The sequence below is a fragment of the Poecilia formosa genome, unplaced genomic scaffold, assembly GCF_000485575.1.
Source record: "Poecilia formosa unplaced genomic scaffold, Poecilia_formosa-5.1.2 Scaffold117, whole genome shotgun sequence".
Taxonomy (NCBI): Eukaryota; Metazoa; Chordata; class Actinopteri; order Cyprinodontiformes; family Poeciliidae; genus Poecilia; species Poecilia formosa.
The window spans coordinates 1,831,422-1,846,812 of NW_006800056.1; the positions used below are offsets into that span (position 1 = coordinate 1,831,422).

The following is a 15,391-nucleotide window of genomic DNA, read 5'->3' on the forward strand; positions in this document are numbered from 1 at the left end:
TGCGTCTGCATGAAGGGGAGCGAAGGCGCTGTAAACAGTTTACAGGGGAACACGGGGTTACTGCTCCGGCTGTGTGTTTACACAGAAATACTGTGGCTTTGTGATGGGTCCACTCCTCTCTGATTGAGACAGTATCAACAAAGACACACACACACGCGCGTGCACACACACACACACACACGCACACACACACAGAGCGGGAGCAGAAGGTGCTGGTTACGATTGGAGAACTGGATGAGGAGACTGAATTTCACAAACATGTTAAACAAACCAATGCAGTCCAGACATCACTTCATTCCTCCTCTGCGTTTAACAAAGTTTTTTTCATTTCAGTTTTTCAGAATAGTTCAGATAACAACGCTAAAGAAATTTATATCTAAAAAAACTCAAAAGGAGATGTGGTGAAAAATGACTTCTGGGAAACATTTGCAGGTGTAGTTGATTTTTTTCCTGAAATTGTGATAAAAATATATATATATTTTTTTCACTACAGCCACATCTCTTGTCCTGTAGTGTTAGAACATTTTCAGGTGATTGCTTTTTGTGCTCATTTTAAAACCTTTTCCTAAAATAATTTTATTTTTATCATGTTAAAGATCTTTCCAGTTTGCTTCTCCCTCAGACTGGAACCAGCTACAGCAACTGATTCTGTAGTTGGTGCAAATATATTTACTTATGAGTTCTGCAGAACCACAACCAGAAGAAGCAGCATTCAGCTTCTATGCATCACATATCTGGAACAAACTTCCAGAAAACTGCACAACAGCCGAAACGCTGAGATCCTTTAAATCAAGGCTAAAACCTCACGTTACTTTTGATTGATAATTATTGGAACATTGATGAACATATCTAATGTGTATTGATGATTTTTACTTGAAAAGCTTTTGACTCTATGATGCGTTTGATGTTTTCATGACGTGAAGCACTTTGAAGTGCCTTGTCGTTAAGATGTGCAACACAAATAAACTTGATTGATTGATCGATAGTAACGTAAAATCACTTGATCGCCGCTGAAATGCTTCCTCTGCTCTCTCTCTGATGGTGAGTTTCACACCAGCTGCTCGGTATGGAAGACGTTTCTTGTTCTGGAGAAAGACTCCAACATGTTGGCTAACAGTTTTTGTCTCACGATAAAACAATTATTGTTTCCTGAACGCGGCGAGGCGCAGCTGCAGAGGGAATGGACAGTGCGGCGGTGAGTGTGTGTGAGTGACAAACTGCCTCCCTCTGAGAGAGACTCTGATTGTACAGACTGAGTGGCTGTGTTTGATAATGGTTTCCATTAACCTGGGCTGAGTTGGAGGACCTGTGAGACTCTCCATTCATCCCTCCCGTCTCTCACTCTGTCGCTCTCACACACCACAAGCAGAGGAAACCTGAGAGTGAGAGCGACACGAGAAGAGCGGCATTTTCACCGCACCGTGCTGAGCAAAAGGGTCTGAACTTCCTCACAAAAGCTGAGTGTACTCCCCAACATTTGGCTCATCCAAAACATTAGAAGTCCTTCTGCGCTTTGGAGACGTGGCCCATGAATACGTCTTACTTTCTACATTAATAAAGGTTTCAGCCAAGAGAGCAGAGGAGACGGCTGAAGAAATATGGGAGAGCGCTGGGAAGACTCAGAGGGGGAAAAAAGCTCTTTCTTTTCTGAATCTTTACCTGGAGTCTCTTTATTAGAGCAACATGTGGGCAGCATAATGCCCCTCTGCAGTGCTTTGACTAGAACTAGGATGTGGACATGCGCAGCGATGGCTGGAGCAAACGTATGTCATGCAGCAGTGAATAGGAACAGGGGAGCTAGTGGAGCAATTATAGCAGAAAAGCCATTAGGGGCCAGGGGTGACTCTTTTAGATGATCACAGCCGCTGACTAATGGACAGCCATGTTTACTCACTCGTTCACTTCCTAGATTTATCCCTTCCAGCTTTCCAAAAACGACTGGAGAAGAGAAAATCCAGATTTCTGAATGTATTGAGGATAGTTTTAAAGGTGCAGGTGAGTAAATACAGATGTTTTCTTCCATGCAGCCCAGAAAGTCCGACTTACTACCGACTTTCTAAGCAACATGGCCTGGATTTCTAGGTGTATCCAAGGCATTGAGGGGATCCGTTGGCTTCATCAGACAATATGGATGTACATGCATTACTGGAGTGGACGTCATGTGTCACACATGAGCCGTTCACTGCAAAACCACAAAATCTGACCAAGAGAGAATCTGAAAAAGTGACGCAGTGTTTTGCTATTAATGGCCAACATTACATCAACTAGATAGCAACGACCAGGAGTATCACATTTCACAGTTTAGGTAAAAGTTTTGGAAATAAAAAATAGTGAGGAAGAGGGAACCAGGTCGGTTATGGTAGCTTAACTCTGAAAACCGTCACCTGTAGACGTGCTGTTCAGGTCGGTGCGTTTCAGTTTAACACACCAACTTTGACGGATCAGTAGTAGAGCAGTTTGGGGGCGTTGATTGTTCAGGCAATCACTTATCAATAATCACAAAATAAATACCAAATATAAAGCAGTAACAGGCAGAATGTTCTATGCTTCGTGTTGGAAATGTTTGCATGGATTTTTTTGTGTTGATTCCTGATACATTTGAATGTAATTTCTGCTCTGTCAGCCAGTGGAGCTGTTGTCAGTCGGTTGCCACGGCAACGGGTGTGCGTGTGGAGTACAGCAGAAGACACAGAACGCAACAATAAATAAATACGAGTGGCTTTGAGTTGTTGTTCTGCGTTGTTTTCCCTTTGCAGTGTCTCACTGCAGCCGCTGTAATTTCTGAAGGTTCAATAAACAATAAAAACTGGACTAATATGCTCCTTTGTTTGAAGAACATTTTGATTTTCTGAACAATCATCAAACACAATGAAATGTTTCAAAGTATTAAACAAGTTATGACTCCTAAAGTGACAATTTTGTAAAATTTAAAAGAGAAAAGGAGAAATTAGTTTAGTCATCTCTTGCATCTTGACAAAAAAACAAACTGTTTTATATCTAAGGAATGTACATATTTTACATATTAAAATCCTTAAACTGGATAAGAAATACAGGTGCTGTGACCATTTTTGTGACATTCATACATCTGAACAATGTGTTTTTGTGGACACGACTCAAAGTATAGTAATGGCGCCTGCAGGTTCGAGTCACTAGCTTTAGCGGCTAATAGGCGCTACAGGCACAGTACATGCAGATAACCAACCCAACGCGACAGCTGGGCTAGTCACAAAACGAATACATTTAATTTTTATTTACATAAGAAAGTAGTTCATTCTGTTTTTGGAAATCAAAGAACAGAAGAATCCATAAGACGTTTCCCCTCCTTGAGTATTAAGGTTCTGCGGTCGGGTTCTGATAATAATCCATCGCAATCTCTCATCAGTTATTTGAGCCACAGGTCTTCCTCTGTTGCAATTATGAGTCTGGAATTATGAGATGGTCCTATATTGACCTGACATGTTGGAAAGAAGGCAGTGAAGCATGCCGCCTCGTCTCCGCCCAGTGCGTTCAGATGAAGATGTGGACACAAGGTTGGTGAGAAGAAGAAGATCAGTGATGCAGAACTGAGAAGACAGTTTAGTTTCAGGAATTATTTAACCCAGCATCAGTGGGATATTAATCAAACCCATGCAAAATATCACTTTCAGTCCACAGCAGCCTTAAAATAGAGTTGTGTGTGTGAAGAGGAAGGTTCAGTCTAGATAACAGAGTCCAGGGTTTAAGTCATAGATTATCTGCTGTAGGTACTTTTCACACCTGATAGTTCAACTTTTGTCTGCCTCCTTCATCCTTTTTCCATGAGTTATAAAATCTGCTAACATGTTTAACTGAGAAACCACCAAAGTCCAAAAACTTTAAAAGACCTTGAGGGAAGCAGAAGAATGGAGGTTTAAAAAGTGAGAATGATTCAACATTTCTGCGTACCGTAAATAATCTAAACGAGGAACAAATGTCTGCTATAGTAAAACTATATACTTCCTTCTACACATTACTTCTAGACAGTCTACTTCTAGACAGTCTACTTCTAGACAGTCTACAACTTTTCAGTAACTGAAAAGTTACTTGTAAGTTAGTTTACTCTTATTTCAAGTGTACCAAGATATTTGCAATAGCAACTAGACCAAAATACTTTTTGCAGTGTAGAGGGTTTTCAAGCATACTAAGACTTTCTGAGTCAGATTCAAGTCCCTGCTTTAACTATGCCACTCTAAATTGCTTACGGGATTAGAAAACCTCTCGCTTCGAGAGTCTTGCTGACCTCTGATCGCTTTTAATTGGAGAAATGTTCCCCGATTTCAAAACTTTGCCTGAAGTGGTGTTTGTAATTCCAGTCTTCAACTTGGCAGCAGATCCAGCAGGAGGATTCATCCTCCAGATCATCCGGTCCATGTGAACCAGGAGGAAGTGAGGCTGTGGGTTCGGACCACAGTAGGAGAATATCGCGCCTTTTAAGTTCATTTGTTTAATTTTATTGTTTGTGTTTAGCTATTACGACCAAAGTCAGTGGATTTTGGTTACATGCAGCATCTGCTTGATGTGATTGTACAATGTAGTCTCTCTATTAATTAAAATGAAATACTATTGAATATGTTATTATTTTCCTTTTAAAACTGATGGGGTAAAAATTTCTATTTTTTACTCCATCAGACAAAATGACAGAAAATTCAAAAGTCTAGCACCATCTCTGCTCTAAAGACTCTTAAATAATGGGTATAATTTTAGACATTCTGGTGAAGAGAGGAACCAAAGCTCGATTACTTCATGAGAGTTACCCCTGACACTCCACACTATCCAATATCTTACCTGTCAGGTGTTTGTAATTGTAAAAGTTTCGGCTTTGCACACAAAAACTTTTTAAAAACCCAAATTAACTTGGTGAGTTGGCTCTAAAACAGAAAAACAGAAGCTTACCTTCAGGGATGTCAGAGGAGAGGAAGAACACATGTAAAAGGGACAAAAAGGGAAGAATTTTAGTTTTCACATTTGTGAAAATCATTTTTATTATCAATTTGTTTGGTTAAACCCTTAACTATCTGCATTTATTTCTTTAGCAATGGATACAAACACATGCTACATAAAATCATCGCTGAATTGACTAACCTTTATTTAAACACAACCATAAATGTACTTAAGTACAAATTTAGCACATTATAATGCTGGATGATAAATTGTCCCGTAGATTATTGTGATCAACGATAATATTGTTGTTTTGAGACAATTTTCAAGTAATATAATGATAGTAATGACATAAGAATGTAAAATCCCATTTTCAAAGATCAAGAAACTTTAAATTCTAATGAAATTGGAACTGGAAGGTTTAAATATCAAAAATAAATAAAGAAAACAACAGAAACAACAAATAAAATGAGTTATGAATTCTCTGTAAACAAAACTGTCATTTGAAAAACAAGAGCTAGTTGAGACCAAACCAGCAGACTGAAGACTTTATCATTCAGTTTTTGATCATAAAGAAAGAGAAAGGATAAAGATGACAAATAAAGGAAATTGAAATTAGTTTTAATTGATTTATTACTTATTGCGACAGGCTTAGTGCTAGCTACAGTATAGGAGAGAGGAAGAGGAAGGGTCAGCATCGCCACAGGAAGGGTGATTGACAGCGCTAAAACCCACCCTCCCAGCTCTGATTGGTTGTTTCTAGTCAGAAAGCATGCTACATAGTAACAGTTTCAACATATACATAAAAATACATATGTTTTATGAAAGTTGCATGCTGTAGCTTTAATTTTTAACAGATTTGACCTTGTTTAGAAAGAAAAGCATCTATAGCTCCACTGTGCGATCACAGGAGGCAAGCGAAGGGTTAAAAACCTGGAGGTGCATATTCAGGAGACAACCTCAGTTCGGATGAGCTGTGCGGCTGCTCTTGTGGCGGTAATGGGAAAATTGCACTGAGAGGAAGGACACACGCAATTAGAATCTGGCGAGTCAGTCGGTGGCGGGCGGAGGAAGAGGAGGGCGGGGGGAGGAGGAAGAGTGAAGAAACGGGAGACAGGGACAAGCAGGGAGGACCCAACGGACAAGAAGTGATTTACTTGAAAAGCGGCTTTTTTTGTGACAGCGGCCCAGATGTCAATCAAATTAGCGCCCATTTGCAGCTGATTGGGTCGTGTCATTTGCAATATCCTCTCCCTGCCTCTGATGCTGTGGCACACAGAGGGGCTGGGGGGAGAAGAAGAAGAAGCCAGGAGGAGTCACTTTATTGCAGTCTTTCCCTGTGAATGTCATCTGCCCACTTATTGTGCGCTCCGGTGGGACACCGAGGAGGAGGAAAGGAGGAAGAGAGGAGATCCTTCATTCGGCGGAGTGGCTCACTAGCACATGCAAATAGGGCAGCAGCGTCAGGGGAGAGGCTGGCGCGGGTTTTAATGGAGTTGGGGCAAACTCATTTTACAGCAGAGAGCCACAGAAGAGGAGGATAATAATATAGCCATGTGTGTGTGTGAGAGAGTGTGTGTGCGCAGCATGGAGTTTATAAGATACTAAGTGAATTCTTGTTAAAAAAAAAAAAAGTGTCCACAGCAATCTGACTTTGAGGGAACGCTGATTAAAGGCACTAAGACCACTAAAACCCCTTCATCCTTCTCTCATTTCACTTCATTTCCAGTTGTGCTGAATATAAAAACTTGGCAGGTTGCTTGGATACCCCAAACACAGGAGGAGAACAGAAAAAAAGGTGTCCTGATTGATGCTGTTTGATTCAATTTCCAGCCTGTGGAGACGTTTCAGGGCCCCAGGGGCCGGTGCGTCTTCACAGGGGGGAACACGGTGGGTACGAGAGTCAGGGAGGGGGGCGCGCTAATTTGAGATGCGCCTTTCAACAATGAAAGCTGCTGATGTTCAACATACACTCCCAAACCTCTTCTAAAGGACACGTCTAATTGGCTTGAAAGGGAAGATGGAGCAGGAGGGTAACGCTTGTCTTTAACGTTTGCCCCAAACACACGGGAAACGTGACGGCGTCTGAAGGTTTCTAGAAACAAAAGCCTTTTGATCACGTTCCAGATTTTTAATGCGCCTCACATATGCAGGCTTGTTGAAGAGAAGCATGAACCTCGTTGGTTTTCACGGCTCTAAACAACAGCATTTTAAAATTTTTCAAAAATATCTTTGGTTTTCATGTCATCAAACTGTCCTAATCAAAGGCTTTTCATCTGGACGCTCTTTTAAAGTCTATCTTTGGACTTTGGCTCCTTTTTTTACACCATAAATCTTTACCATCCCATTGTGCAGAAAACACTTCAGAAAATGACAAAACTGGATGCATCAACGACCGTAGGCCAAAATTTAAGCTAAATTTGGGAATCACATTGTTGCTGCTGGATCCCATTTTCTGTTAAATTATGTTATTTTTAGGAATTTTACTTAAGAAATGGGAACAATTAGTGTCTTTTACCAGACTTTAAGTAGCCCTTTATGTTTCTGGTCTGAATAATTCAGTGACTTTTGGTTCTATTTGTCACACACAGTAGAAAGAAAGGCAAACACTGAGCGTATTTATATACACATGATGAATATCAATAGATAACACAGCTGATAGAGTGTTCAATGTTCAATATGTAGATTATTGACTGACCTCTGAGCCAAAACTGCACAGCATTCTGGGAGATGTAGGCAGAGGAAAGGCTTTAGCCGCTCAACTTCTCACAGCTAGCAAAGCTCAGTAACTAACTCACTCATTCTTTGGTTACCTGGCAACTCACTCATTCTTTGGTTACCTAGCAACAACCTGCTGACTAACTTGTTTCACCACTGTTCCTCAAAAAAAGTGAAAACTGTGAAGGGAAAAATAAAAATAAAAAAAATAAAAATCACTCCACATGGTAGCATTTAAGATATTTAAAACAAAAAACCAATTGATAATTATAGATATTGACTGATTTGAAACACTTGTATTGTGATACGTTTTTCAGCCATAATGTCCAGTTTTAACTGAAGGCCTTTTAGAAAGCCTGGAAAACCACTGATTAAGAAAAATTTAAACATATTCACAGAAGTTTGGCTGTAAAAGGCTGAAGACGTCTGAACGGAGCTGATCTCAAGACACCCTCTCCGCTCTTTGACAACCGAGCACTATATATGGAAATTAAACTAAGGTGCGTTTTATTGCATGCAACCACAACTACAGTTAACATAACACGGCCAGCGCTTGATGAACAGCAGGAAAAGGCGCCATTCAGGTGCCATTCAGTTGTCAGGTCCCAGCGACAAACTAAAAATGCAGACGAAGGCTTGTGAAGAGGCTCGATCTCTCGCTCTCTTTCTCACTGACACACACACACACACACACACACACACACACACAGATGGTGGGTGGAGATTTGGGCCTGTCACTGCACCATCAGTGACTCCTTACGTTTAATGCCGGTCCTGTCACAACAAGACAGAAGGGGAATGAAGTGGATCACCTACAGGCACCACACCTCGCCTGGTCTCTCTTTTCCACTGATCTGACTGAACGCAGGCGAGACAATATGACACCGTTCAGCTCACATCCAACCATCAAACACACGCGGCAGCTGAAGAACCGCGAGTACGGCCTTCTGTTGTCACGCAGGAGGTTTCTGGAGACCAGAAGAAATGGTAGACACCCAGACAGAGGGAGCGGTAATCACTGTCTGCGTGTAAATTACCTGAGTTGATTTCAGTCCAATCTGTCTCAGTGTCTCTGGAGGGAGGAGTCATGTGTGCGTGGGGATGACATTTACCAGAATCCACAGCCTCCCAGGCCTATTCCCAGTTGGTAGAGACAATCCTTCAAGCAACACCAAGACAGATACAATCGCCCAGAGAAACGTGCCTCCTTCCTTCCTAAACGATGACCACATAGCCTTCCAATCTCTTCTAGATCGTCAGCCCCCAAATTTCTTTAATGGGCTATTAGAAGGGAACCCATGTGCTTTTAGTTTGTGCCTTTGATTGTTGGTTTGACTCAACAATGCCAAAGAGCGAAAAAGAAGGGAAACATGAAGGAGGAAAAGGAGAAAGTTAATGTCAGGATGTGCCCCATAATGACTAGTATAAGCTCTAGTGGGAGCTTCCTCTCGCGCCAGTTCCAGAGAGGGTAGCTTGATTGGGGATAATTGGCTAGCCTTCACTAGCGGTTAGCATCCAGGCGTGGAGAGAAGGGGAGGGCACACAGACTTACCACACACACTCAAACAGACACACAGTTTTATTCACACATGCACAAACAGTATATAGACATTTTCAACTTGAAGTTCATTTGCAGAGACACAGAGAAAAGAGAGCAGGTTAGTGCGGAGAGGCAATGTCCAGAAATTAGCCAAAGTGCTGCTGTACCAGCTTGGGTACAACTGCAAGTGTCATTTTTTCAGCAAGAACCACCCCAACATCTGTCGGAGCTGCTGCGTTCCACAGAAAACGGTTTGGGATGTGATTAATTCAAGCTAAAGCCCCTTACCACTGTGCTGTTGCACACAAACTGATCACATTAGGGATGTTTTGCATGCTGAGTGCAGCAAACATTTAATAGGTGTGCAAAGTTGCATTTCTCCCAAGCCCTCAAGCTTCTATTAATCAAAGTCTAAAAGCAAAAGCTACCAGCAGGTCCAAGATGGGAAGAGACGCTCGTAAAACAACACACACTCCCCCAAGCTCAAAGTCCACACACACACACACACACACGCACACACACACACACACACACACACACACACACTTTCCTTTTCAAAGAGATAGCTGTGGAGAGCCACCCACTCCCTCGCTCCTCTGTTGTGCCAGCTGCAGTCCCGTTAGAGCTTTACTGCCCTCCAGCTCCGGTGACTGGAGGAACCACATGTTGACAACCAGCGAAACACAGAAGTTCATATTGAAAGCAGCGTCTACTCAGCAGGGCAGGAGTGTGAGGTGCCACAGGGCCGTGTACCGGTTTACTGAAAACTCTGGGGAGCAATTCAGTGAAAACAGAAGTTGTAAAGTTATTGTTTTGGTTTGAAGGTTCGTGCTTGTAAACTGAGGGATAAGATCAGAGAAGGATTTGACTAAATTATAACCATACAGGCTGACAGAAGCTAAAGAGGGAAGGGGGTGGGGGGCATTTATCGTATTGTTCATAATTTATAGGGATGCATTTATCGTTTGCTCAATCAAATGTCAATAAAATTGAAAATATGTTTAAATGCAGTTACGATTTGCAGTTCACGCTTCGCATTACAAATAGGAATGTTTTTCAAGAGCAGTATTTGTGTTTGTGAGGCTGTAGTTGCTGTGACACAGTCGCAGTAATATATGCTACCTAAAAAGAAGTAATAAATATCTTAATAAACTTAACTTAAAAGTTAAATAGCAACAACATATTGAAGAAATAAGAAATACAACTATGCTAATAACAAAAGCATTTTAACAGAGGTTCTAACTTTTAGGTAAGGTCAGCAAAATGTATTAATTAATCATATGTTGCACAAAAAACAATAAGTCATTCATTAAAACTACATTCAACACTGTGTTAGCATAGACCGAAAATTAGCCAAAGCGTCATAGAAACTTTACTAACGATGTTACAAACATGTCAAAACCACCCAAAAATAAATACATGGATAAATGGGAGTTTAGCCGAATTGTTAAGGACCCATAAAAGAGTAACTGAAAAAATTCATTATTTCTATTTCAGAATGCTGTGCAGTTTTATATGCATACTTATCAAAAATAACATAATTCGACTATGGAGTTCTGTTCCGCGAACGCCGAAGTGGTATAACAGACAAAAAACTAATCCTAACGGTGAAATTAACAACCCTCCACAAAAGGATCCAAACAGCCTGAATATCAAGCAACTCACCGCTTAATTTGTAACGCTATATCAACTTCTCATCAAGTTTTGAGATGTAAAATCCAGACAGGTCCGCTCAAGCCAGGCAGAGCGGACCTGTTACTTTTGTAACAGCGCCCCCGGTGGCTGGATGAATAGACGCGTTGTAGGACGGCGAAATGGCTTATTATCCGCAGTTAGTTTTCTTTTTTTTTTTTTTTTTGTCAAAATCCCCTAAGTACGGAAGCCTAGAGCAGACGTTTTCCGCATACACTTAGTTTTCTTGAGAGAACGAGTTAATCTCGATAAAGCAAACTTTGTTTTCTCAAGATCACAAGATGATAGATGTGTTAAAATATCATTAACAAATCCATCCTTCAAGAGGATTTTTTATTTTGAGAAAACAATCTGGAAAACATATATGTGGAAAACAAAAAATTAACTTATCGCTAGAAAACCATCTGGAAATGCACTCCTTATCTCAAGAAAAGCATCTGGAAAAAGTATATGTGGAACAGGAAATCAACTCAATATTTCTAGGAAACTTTCTGGAAATTAACTTATCTCAATAAAACCAGATGAAAATCATCTGGAAATTAACTTGTTATCTTGAAAAACCATTAGGAAACTGTATATGTTGTCTCCGTACTGCAGCTCTCTGGCGCCCCCCACTCTTTGAGAAAGCTATGCTAGATGTTTGTTGCCAAGGAGAGCTTCCTCTCCACCATCGCCACATACCTGCTCTGGAGGGGAAGTTACATTACAGTAAAGTTTCTAAAATTAGTCATTTCTTCCTTACTAAATATTTATTTATGGTTTTACTTCTTGGAAGATGTACAGAAACGGGATAAAAAGTTCAACGGAAACTATCAACAAATTAGTCAGAACTTTTTTCTCCTCAGTCTGACTAAGAATTTCTCGAACATGGAGTCGGTTGTAAGTAACATGTTACACATGCGAGTCCACTAACAAAGAGGGAAGTTGGCTGTTGTTCCATCTTTGTCGCCCCACGACATTGTCCACAAAGCTGCTGTAATAACATGCATCCTTTCTGCTGCAATCAGCGGGAGTTCACACACAGCTTCCTCTGACCTGCACAACACACACACACACGCACACACACACACAGATTGGATGCCCTAACAAATTAAAGAAGCGTTTGCAGCCACACCTCTCACTTCAAGAGCTTGTGAGGAGGTGGACGACATGCGAGGGTGGAGACGAGCGGGGACTCAGGGCCGGCTTTGAATGGCAGGAAATCCCTGAGATGTTTTCTGTTCTCCTCGCCACAACCTAACGTCCCGCTGGACCCGGTGGAGGAGGGAAACAACTGGATCTGTCACACGCTCACACTGCTGCTTCTCTCCCTCTTTCTTTCTATTTTACTTTCTTCCTTTCTTTCTGTATATCTGTCTGTCTTTACTTCCTTCATTCTTTCTTCCTCTTCCTTCATTCTTTCCTTCTCCATTCTTTCTTGTTTAATATTGTAATAAAATGAATATACAATGAATACATTGTGCATCTTCTTTTCCTTCCTTCATTCCTTTCCTTCCATTTTTTCTTCCTTCCTTCTGTCTCATATTGTAAAAAATTAATTTTTTTTGTATTCGTAAAACAGACACTTTTATTCAACATGTTTGTTTCTTCCAAATCTAAAATTATATTTTGTCTACAAAGAAAATGAATATATTTCACATCTTTCTTTCTTACCATCTTCCTTTCTTTATTCTTTCCTTTCCTCTTTCCCTGACACACAAACATACATAAACATGTCGAACACAAGCCCTGTTTCTGCAGGCAGATGTCCTGGGAGAGGGAGGCCAACGTGCCCTTTCACTTAAAACAGCACACACACACACACACACACACACACACACACACACACAGACACACACACACACACACACACACACACACGCACACACACAGACAGAGTGCAGTGTCAGTGGGCAGGGGAGTGTCCCTGTGCAGGAATGCGGAGGAATGATAAGTTGTGGAGGTGTCGGGGGAGAGACTCGGGCTGTTACAGCCAGACACCTAAAAACACTCCACCCAGCCTCCAGCTGCTCTCCTCCTTTTCTCTTCTGTACTTCCTTTAATGTTTTTGCTCGTCTTTCTGTGCGTTACCTCCACCTTCGCTTCAGTTCCTGGCACTGATGGTTCAACGATTTGTCTACTTTCACCTTCTCCCCTGAAGATCGTTTCCATTTTTTTCGTCTTTCCCTGTTTGTTTCTGCTTCTCTACAAAAATGTCTTGGATCATATTCAAGTAAAACACTTGCCAGATGCTTCAGATAAGAGACTCTAGGACTAAAACTAATGACTCCTTTCTGAAAAAAAAAAAAACTAAACTAAAATTGTCTTTTTGCCAGGAATTGCAGTTTTGTAGTTTCATGTTTAGGATTAAGGCATTAGGAGACAAGTGATGATTAGAGGTGAAATCCATCTATCTAGTCAATAGTTGTGCTTCCACTGACCATATAATTGCACAAATTGGAATTACAAACATGAATTTGCTTATTGGAAACACACCGATTTATGAAAACTCACATTTTTTGATGAAAAGTTTCTATGAGGGGATTTTTTGGCTGCATCAGAACTGCTTTTGAAACACTTTTTCCCATTATATAAATCACATGATCAACAAACAGAGAGTATGACTGGAGAAAAAGACGAAGAAGACAGGAAGCAGCTTGAGGATGAAGGCGCAGCATGATTATCGCGTGAAAAAACAAACTTTTTCATATGTAATCGCGTTTCTTATTTAGTGGAAAGACCAAAATTAAAACACTGTGTTATGTCAACATTAGCAGATTATTGAGAAAGTTTTGCACATTTGTAATGGAAACACAGCGAATGTCAGGAGGACGTCAAACAGCATTGAGGAAAATATTAAAGTTGCTCAAGTCGCAGCATTTTAAGGAGAGAAAACAAAGTGTGACATAAAAGATAAAAATGATTTCTAAGGACTGTGGGGAAAAATAGGTTTACAACTGCGAATCTGTTGCTAACGTAAAGATATGTTTCACATTTTCAAGAAATCTGAACTACATTTGTCCACCTCAAAGTTTAAAGAACTTTGGCTGATTAAAGCTGAATTGGATAATTGTTCCACTTCAAGCACAGTTTTACATTTGTAACAACAACAACAAAACAATTAGCAATGCTTTTTGGCATCAAATCCTTATGGAGTAAAAATCGTAATACAGTGACTTATTCTGCACTGATCACAGATTTTTTTTTTTATAAATGAATGATTCATAAAATGTTTGAGACAAAACTTTTAAAGATAAATAAATCAATCAAATAAAAAGAGTGGGGGTCCACAACAGCCGGGAAATAGCTTAAAACACTTAGAGCTGCCCAATTTAACAGCTCAAACACCAAATGTACCTCAATATGAACAATATTTCTCTCTTCTTAAGGGTAATTAAAAAGTTAGTGTTGTTAGCCCTAAAGCTCTAATCAAACATTAACAAAAAGAGTTTTACAATAGGTTTGTCCAAACTTTATCATGCATGTTGTAATTAGTTCGGATCCCGTTTTTGATGAACAATCTCTCACTATCTTTATGCATTCGCTCATTCATGATCTCCAGGTCACGGTGACATCCTGCAGCCAAAGTCATGCAGGAACACCAAGATCTTCCAGTGGTGCTGTGGCACGTAATGATTAAACGTTCTGGATCTGCAGAACATGAGCGTCCTCAGGTATGCACAAACTCGACAAAATCAAAGAAAGCGGACCACTTCGGTCTCTCCCCACATGGGGCAAAGTAATAACGGATTCCTCTTTAAGCCATTAACAGTTTATCAGGCCACACAGGCTGCTGCCAGCTGCACAATGGGAGATGGAGGAGTTACGACGCTGCTGGTTAATGTTAAGTAATTTTAGACTTTTGTGTGGCACCTGCAGAATGGACAGGAAAACATCTGAGCTCCAGTTTACCTCTTCACACACTGATGCACTAACGGTAACCCCAACAAACCCAGAGCTGGGATTTAAGAGCTTGCTATTCTCTGATTTTTTATGAGTTTAAATTTACAATAGAAAGCTCTTCAATGTACTGTTTTGTTTAGCATTTATTCTGATTTTTGTGTTGGTCTCTGATGCCTTTTTTAAGTGCTGGATGCTGAAAGCAGAAGGCAGCAGCATGGAGGGTGACTCATGCCAATAAAAATTGGTGAATAAAAGCAGATGTTTAAACTTTCCCCTGCAATTAAGGTTAATTGCTGAGATTTCATGTCAGTGTTAAAGAAACTGGGATTGCCATGTTTTATTTGTTTATTTTGTTTATTTAAGGATACCCATTAGTCTCTACCATAGCAGAGGGTACACACCACATTGCAATAAAATCATGCTTTTACAAACAATGCAAGAAAGACATCAAAAGACACAAACAAAAGATTTTGTTTGTGAAAACACAAAAATACAAATCAACCGCCTCAATAATTTTAGCATAACTTCAAACCTGGTGTAGGAAATCAAAATTCTCACTCATTTTATGCATGCAAACACACACACACACACACACACATGTAACCTGCACAAAATAAGAAACCCGTATTTTATTTTGGCGGGTCAAACTGACAGCACCCTTTA

General features: G+C 40.4%; 1 protein-coding gene and 2 long non-coding RNA genes across 3 annotated transcripts in view; all 3 read right to left on the bottom strand.

Annotated features, from left to right (window-relative positions):
- LOC107837138 (uncharacterized) overlaps positions 1–11,277 on the bottom strand; it is a 29,640-nt gene extending 18,363 nt beyond the window's left edge. The window contains exon 1 of the long non-coding RNA XR_001663132.1: positions 10,820–11,277. This is a non-coding gene — a long non-coding RNA (uncharacterized LOC107837138). The remainder of the gene's footprint in view (positions 1–10,819) is intronic.
- The window catches only part of bnc2 (basonuclin zinc finger protein 2), a 241,306-nt gene that overhangs the window by 188,056 nt on the left and 37,859 nt on the right, over positions 1–15,391 (bottom strand). The window lies entirely within an intron of this gene.
- Positions 3,229–3,851, bottom strand: LOC107837139 (uncharacterized). Its single transcript, XR_001663133.1, has 2 exons — positions 3,757–3,851; positions 3,229–3,563 (listed from the first exon to the last, which is right to left on the bottom strand). It is a non-coding gene; the product is annotated as an uncharacterized LOC107837139 (long non-coding RNA).